Here is a 7,799-nt window from a genome sequence, read left to right as displayed (position 1 = left end):
GCCTCCCACAGAGCTCACCGCGGATGACGCCGGCGTATCCGTGTATCTGCATGTAGCCAACACAGCACCGTCTCAGCTTCGTCGGCGAGTACACTTCGCCTTTCCGTCAGGACGGAACGTACATGCAAGCACTGTTTTAGGGTGGTCCTTTATATTCGCTAGCCAACACAACGCGCGCGTGATGGTCGCTGACGACTTTGAATGGTCTGCCATGAAGATAAGGGCGAAATTTAGCTGTAGCCCAAACGATGGCGAGGCATTCCTTTTCGGTCGTAGAATAGTTGCCTTCCGCTTTTGAAAGCGACCGGCTAGCGTAAGCTATCACCTGTTCGACTCCGTTTCTCCTCTGGACTAGAACGGCACCGAGGCCTAGGCTACTGGCGTCAGTATGATTTCTGTATCGGCGTACTCGTCGAAGTGCGCAAGTACCGGCGGCGACTGCATGCGTCGTTTGAGTTCTTCAAATGCGTCGGCCTGCGGCGTTTCCCACTTAAACTCAACAGCACATTTAGTTAGACGTGCCAACGGCTCAGCGATGCGTGAAAAGTCCGTGACAAAGCGCCTGTTGTTTGGACCGGACTGCTGGTACGATCTGTTGGGAACTCGGCGCTGACGCCCGTGGTTGTACCTGGGTCGCAAGCCCCAAGGGTAGCGTTGGCCTGGCGGCCTGGGGTACAACTCGAAGCATCCGAAGGTCCCGGCAAAGCATGAGTCGACTGGTAACAACGAAACAACTTGTTTATTTTAACATCGCAAAGAGTTGGCGGTCAGGTTTGACCGAAGTAGAGAGACGGGAGAGCACTTCACTCAACTGAAGAAATCGGAGCCCTCCTTTTGGCGTCCGGGGGCAGCTGTTTTTATACTCTCGCAGTTGAGGGCAAGAAGGAACCCCTCAAAAGACGAGCACGTGAATGTACAATGGGCTAATGGTGACGCACACTGTCGTGGCGCTGCGCACGATCTCGTAGCACCCTGTCGTGGCGCTGCGCACGATCTCGTAGCACCCCGTCGTGGCGCTGCGCACGATCTCGTAGCACCCTGTCGTGGCGCTGCCGGTCGGACACAATGACTGTAACGAGAAGATGGTCCCTGCTTTGGCATCGCCTGTTTCGGGCACAATGACTGGAACGAGATCCCTGCTTTGGCATCGCCTGTTTCGGGCCCAATAACTGGAATGAGATCCCTGCTTTGGCATCGCCTGTTTCGGGCACAATGACTGGAATGCGAGGAGGATCCCAGGCGGTCGCATCGCCGCAGACGCGCCTGGAAACACCTGGCGATGAGTGTTGCGGCGACGACGATCGGGCCAAAATGTCTGCCGCCCCGCCGCAGTCGCGCCGGCAAAACCACGTGTCGCAGGCGAAACGCAACAGACCGCCCCGCCGGGGGAAGGAGATCCCGATGGACAGGGGACTGCATCCGCTGTCCGGAGGGATGTCGCTCGATGATGCTCATAACCGAAGTCGGGCGTCCCTCGACGTTTCTTGAGCGCAGCGCACAGAGAAGGCCTCGTTCTCTCGTTCAGGTTCGCACGGGACACTGCAAAGTGACTTCGGGAGAGTTCACATTTTTGTTCTCGTTCCCGGCAAGCGTTAGAACTACGCTGAAAACTCAACCGCTCAGTCAGCAAGCACGGCACAACCCTCACTAAGCCCTGCCAGGCTCTTTCCCCTTTTTATACCACTGCCTAGTTCCTTACAGTAGTCTAGCATCACTCAGAACGCGTCCACAAATTGAAAAATTGCACTAGAAAGCATATCATCACTTTGAAACACTAAACAAAAGCAATATGTTAAAAAAAATCCTGCCTCAGGAAGAAAAACATCAGTAACAAACAATTTTGAGGCTGATTCCTACGTTAGGGGCTTCGACTTAAGCCATCGGCGTTACCGTTGAGACTCCCCTTTTTGTAACGCACCTCAAAGGAATATTGTTGTAAAGCGAGGCTCCAGCGCAGGAGGCGGCCATTTTTGGGAGAGATGGTCTGCAGCCATTGGAGAGGGCAGTGATCCGTCTCAATGATAAACCTCGAGCCGGCTAGATAGCATGACAATTTCTGAACGGCCCACACGAGACACGCACACTCTTTCTCGGTGGCGCTATACGCCTGCTCACGACTGGTCAGCTTACGACTAGCATACAGGACGGGGTGTTCTACTTCTCCATTTTCCCGTTGGCACAGTACAACGCCCATGCCTCGCTCACTAGCATCGCACTGAACAATGAACCCTTTTGTATAGTCTGGCGATCGTAGCACAGGCTGGCTTGTTAGGGCACTCTTTAGGGCGCTAAAAGCTCTTTCCTTTGTCTCGTCCCAGACGACTGTTTGAGGCTCTGTTTTTCTTAGAGCATCCGTCAGGGGAGCCGCGATATCAGAGTACCTAGGGATGTACCTCTGATAGTAGCCGGCGACACCCAAGAACGACCGAATATCGGTCTTGGTGCGCGGTTGCGGAAAGTCTCGCACAGCGGCCACTTTTATCTCAGAGGGGCGGCGACGACCCTGACCAACCACGTGACCGAGGTAGACAACCTCGGCCTGTGCTATCTGGCACTTAGGAGCCTTGACTGTCAAGCCCGCTTCGCGCAGGCGGGTTAGCACTGCCCGCAAGTGTGTCATATGCTCAGACCAGGATGCGGAGAATATCGCTACGTCGTCTAGATACGGTAAAGCGAATTCTTGCTGTCCCCGCAACACTTTATCCATGAGACTTGAAAAACAGTATGGCGCGTTCTTCAAACCAAAACTCAACACTTTAGGACGGAATGTTCCCATTGGTGAAATGAACGCCGCATACCTACTAGCCTCTTCTGTAAGTGGAACCTGCCAATAACCCCTGACAAGATCTAGGGTGGAAATAAACTGAGCGCTACTAACTTTCTCAAGGCGCTCCTCGATGTTAGGGATCGGATAAATTTGATCCTTAGTGATGGAATTAAGCCTGCGGTAGTCGACGCAAGGACGAGGTTCCTTGCCCGGTACCTCAACTAAAATCAAAGGGGAGGTATAATCACTCTCACCTGCCTCAATAACACCGAGCTGAAGCATTTTCTTTACCTCAGCCTCCATAATATCGCTCTGGCGGGGTGACACCCGATACGCCTTGGATCGTACTGGCTCTGGGGAGGTAAGTTCAATATCATGAGTAAGTACAGAAGTCCTACCAGGCCTCTCAGAGAACAGACCTTGAAACTCTTGTAATAGCTGGTGTAGTTCGGTTTTCTGCTCAGGCGACAGCGGCGCTTTACTGATAAGGTCACTAATGACTTGACCGGTGTCTTCCCTGTTCGTCACTGAGCCTAGTCCCGGAAGCTCGACCGGAAGCTCTTCAGGAACGTTTACCATCAGGCACACCACTGCTTCCCTTTGTCTATAAGGTTTGAGCAGATTACAGTGGTAAACTTGCTGTGCTTTCCGCTTTCCTGGCAGACTTACCACGTAGTTAACGTCCGACAGTTTCTGAACAATTCGCGTTGGGCCCTCCCACTGCACGTCTAGTTTGTTGTTTAGCGATGTGCGCAATATCATGACCTCATCGCCCACCTCAAAACGACGGGCCCTGGCTGTCCGATCATAATAAACCTTGGCCCTCTGCTGGGCCTTTGCCATTGCTTCACCTGACAACTCCTGTGCCCTTCTTAAGCGTTCGAGGAGCTTAAGTACGTACTCCACCACGACTGGGTCGTCGCCCCTACCTTCCCACGATTCTCGAAGCATGCGAAGCGGAGATCGAAGCGAGCGACCGTACACCAGTTCAGCTGGCGAAAACCCCGTAGCCGCATGCGGCGCGGTCCTTAAAGCAAACATCACCCCAGGCAGACACAGCTCCCAGTCAGTTCGATGTTCAAAACACAACGCTCTCAACACGCGCTTCATGACGGAGTGGAGCTTCTCAACGGAATTCGACTGTGGGTGGTACACTGAGCTGTGTAGCAGCTTTACCCCACACCTTTCGAGAAAAGTTGTCGTCAAAGCGCTAGTAAACACTGTGCCCTGATCTGATTGAATTTCTGCAGGAAAACCAACTCGCGCAAATATGGACAGTAGTGCATTAACTATCTCAACTGAGCTGAGTTCTTTAAGCGGCACTGCTTCAGGGAACTTTGTCGCTGGGCAGATCACAGTCAAAATGTGTCTGTACCCCGTGGCTGTTACCGGCAGAGGTCCCACAGTATCAATAACGAGCCGTCTAAAAGGCTCCGTAATGATAGGTACCAATTTCAACGGCGCCCTCGATTTGTCCCCTGGTTTGCCCACCCGCGGACAAGTGTCACATGTCCTCACGAAATGGTCTGCGTCCCGAAAACACCCTGGCCAATAGTACTCTTGCAAGAGACGGTCCTTAGTTTTCTTAACTCCTAGGTGTCCGGACCACGAACCCCCGTGTGACAAGCGCAACAGATCCTGACGATAGCATTGAGGCACGACCAGCTGATCGAACTCCACTCCTCTGCGGTCTAGATACTTCCGGTACAGGACTCCACCTCTTTCCACAAAACGCGCAGTTTTCCTGGCGATACCTTCTTTGACATTGCAGCGCACGTTTTCCAGGCTGCCATCCTTTTTTTGCTCGGCTATCAAAGCCGACCGGCTGACTTTTAGCAACCTATCAAGTCCGTCTGACGTAGGCGCGATGAGCAAATCAGTAGATAGCTCTTCTAACTTTCCCGAATCGGGATTTTCCTCTCCAGTATCTGGCGCCTTCAACGCTACAGACTCAAGTTTATTCAGTTCGGGCGTGCTCTGAATATCAGCTTGCTGCGCCTCTGACCCTTTTTCGTTGTTTGATAACGTCGGCCCCGCAACTATCGCCTTTGCAGCGAGCTCCCGAACCTTCGATCTGGTTAAGGCCTGAACACTAGCTTCACCAAACAAAAGCCCCTTCTCGCGCAGGAGGTGATCTGACCTGTTTGAAAATAGGTACGGGTACTGGGGTGGCAGCATAGATGACACTGCCGCCTCTGTCTCAAGCGCTCCGAAAGGTCCTTCAATAAGCACCTTTGCTACTGGCAGACACACGCTATGAGCTTCCACGGCTTGCTTGATCCACGCGCACTCGCCCGTGAACATATGGGGTTCTACATAAGACGGGTGAACTACATCCATCGTAGCTGCGGAATCGCGAAGCACTCGGCACTCTTTCCCGTTCACGAGGAGGTCTCGCATGTAAGGCTCGAGAAGCTTCATGTTCTCGTCAGTGCTGCCTAATGAAAAAAACACAACTTTTGGTGTTGTTTCCGGACACTGCGCCGAAAAGTGACCCGGCTTCTGGCACGTATAACAAACGCCCGCTCGCCTCATCTCGAACCGCTTTCTGCGTTCGGCTTCGGCTGCCGTCTCTTTACGTTTGGTCGGATTGCTTTCACTCGCATCCTCACTACGCGTGTCCCCCTTAAATCTCATGGGCGTGAACCTTGGCCTCTCAAACTTGGAGCCAAATTCACCCTTTTGACCGTCCTTAGCTCCGCGAGCTCGACGCGTCACAAACTCCTCGGCTAGCTCAGCGGCTCTAGCCACCGTACTCACGTCTGGCCTATCCAAGACCCAGTATCGCACGTTCTCCGGTAACCGACTATAAAACTGTTCTAGCCCGAAACACTGCAGAACTTTATCGTGGTCACCAAACGCTTTCTCTTCTTTGAGCCACTCCTGCATGTTCGACATAAGCCTATACGCAAACTCTGTATATGACTCATTTTTGCCTTTCTCATTTTCCCGAAACTTCCGACGGAACGCTTCCGCAGACAGCCGGTACTTTTTTAGAAGACTCGATTTCACTGTGTCGAAATCCTCTGCCTCCTCTCTATCCAAGCGAGCGACTACGTCGGCCGCCTCGCCGGGTAACAAAGTGAGCAAGCGCTGTGGCCACGTTTCCCGAGAGAACCCCTGCTTCTCGCACGTTCGCTCAAAGTTAACCAGGAACAAACCAATGTCCTCTCCAAGCTTAAACGGCCGCATCAGGTCAGTCATTTTGAACAATACGCGTTCTCCTGCACCGTGTGCCTGACTTACATTACGAGCGCGTTCCATCTCTACCTCAAGACGCTTCATTTCCAAAGCGTGTTGACGGTCACGCTCTTGTTGCTCTCGCTCTTTCTGTTCTTTACGTTCACGCTCTTCTTTTTCTTTCTGTTCTTTACGTTCGCGCTCTTCTTTTTCTTTTTGCTCTTTAAGTTCGCGCTCCTGTCTTTTTGCAGTCTCCCTCTCTTCAATTGTCTCAAGGCATTCCGACAGCTCGTCATCCTCAGCCTCTAACTCAAGAATAGCCTTTAGCAGTTCAGGTTTTCTTAGTTTGTCTGAGACATCCAGACCCAACTCTCTTGCAAGCTCCAACAATTTCGGTTTGCGCAACGACTTCAAATCCATGGCTGCTCTGAATGCTGCTTTCTCTACTGCTTACTATTGTCTTGCCGCAAACTAACCCGGCAGCAACGACAACCACAATTACCAGCTCTGTTTCTAACACTAACAAAAGCCTGGCAAAGCTCAGAAGAAGAAAGTCCCGCACTCACCAAACCTCGCAGGCAGGAATTCCGCGCAGTCGTTCCGCTGCAGGCAACCAGTCGTCACACAGGGCTCGTTGCACTGCTCCCGGATCGTCGTTGAGCTGCTCAGCATACTGTCAACTGCATCTCTTTGCTGCTGGCCTCCGTTGTCGCGATCTCGCCGCTGGCAGACAGTTGTTTGAAGTCGGAGGTGATCTCACCGCTGGCAACCAGATGTTTGGACCGGACTGCTGGTACGATCTGTTGGGAACTCGGCGCTGACGCCCGTGGTTGTACCTGGGTCGCAAGCCCCAAGGGTAGCGTTGGCCTGGCGGCCTGGGGTACAACTCGAAGCATCCGAAGGTCCCGGCAAAGCATGAGTCGACTGGTAACAACGAAACAACTTGTTTATTTTAACATCGCAAAGAGTTGGCGGTCAGGTTTGACCGAAGTAGAGAGACGGGAGAGCACTTCACTCAACTGAAGAAATCGGAGCCCTCCTTTTGGCGTCCGGGGGCAGCTGTTTTTATACTCTCGCAGTTGAGGGCAAGAAGGAACCCCTCAAAAGACGAGCACGTGAATGTACAATGGGCTAATGGTGACGCACACTGTCGTGGCGCTGCGCACGATCTCGTAGCACCCTGTCGTGGCGCTGCGCACGATCTCGTAGCACCCCGTCGTGGCGCTGCGCACGATCTCGTAGCACCCTGTCGTGGCGCTGCCGGTCGGACACAATGACTGTAACGAGAAGATGGTCCCTGCTTTGGCATCGCCTGTTTCGGGCACAATGACTGGAACGAGATCCCTGCTTTGGCATCGCCTGTTTCGGGCCCAATAACTGGAATGAGATCCCTGCTTTGGCATCGCCTGTTTCGGGCACAATGACTGGAATGCGAGGAGGATCCCAGGCGGTCGCATCGCCGCAGACGCGCCTGGAAACACCTGGCGATGAGTGTTGCGGCGACGACGATCGGGCCAAAATGTCTGCCGCCCCGCCGCAGTCGCGCCGGCAAAACCACGTGTCGCAGGCGAAACGCAACACTGTAGTAGGCACACATGCCAAGGAATCTACGCACTGCCTTCTTGTCGATGGGTTGCGGGAACTGTGCGATGGCAGCTGTCTTTTGCGTGTCAGGACGGACACCAGATTTGCTGATTACGTGGCCTAGGAACAGAAGCTCATCGTAAGCGAAGCGGCATTTTTCCGGCTTCAGACTAAGCCCTGATGACTTGATGGCCTCTAGTACTGTCGCAAGCCGCCTGAGGTGATCGTCGAAATTTCCGGCGAAGACGACAACGTCATCCAAGTAAAC

The sequence above is a fragment of the Dermacentor variabilis genome, chromosome 4 (genome assembly GCF_050947875.1).
Source record: "Dermacentor variabilis isolate Ectoservices chromosome 4, ASM5094787v1, whole genome shotgun sequence".
Lineage (NCBI taxonomy): Eukaryota > Metazoa > Arthropoda > Arachnida > Ixodida > Ixodidae > Dermacentor > Dermacentor variabilis.
This window is presented reverse-complemented; position numbering follows the sequence as displayed.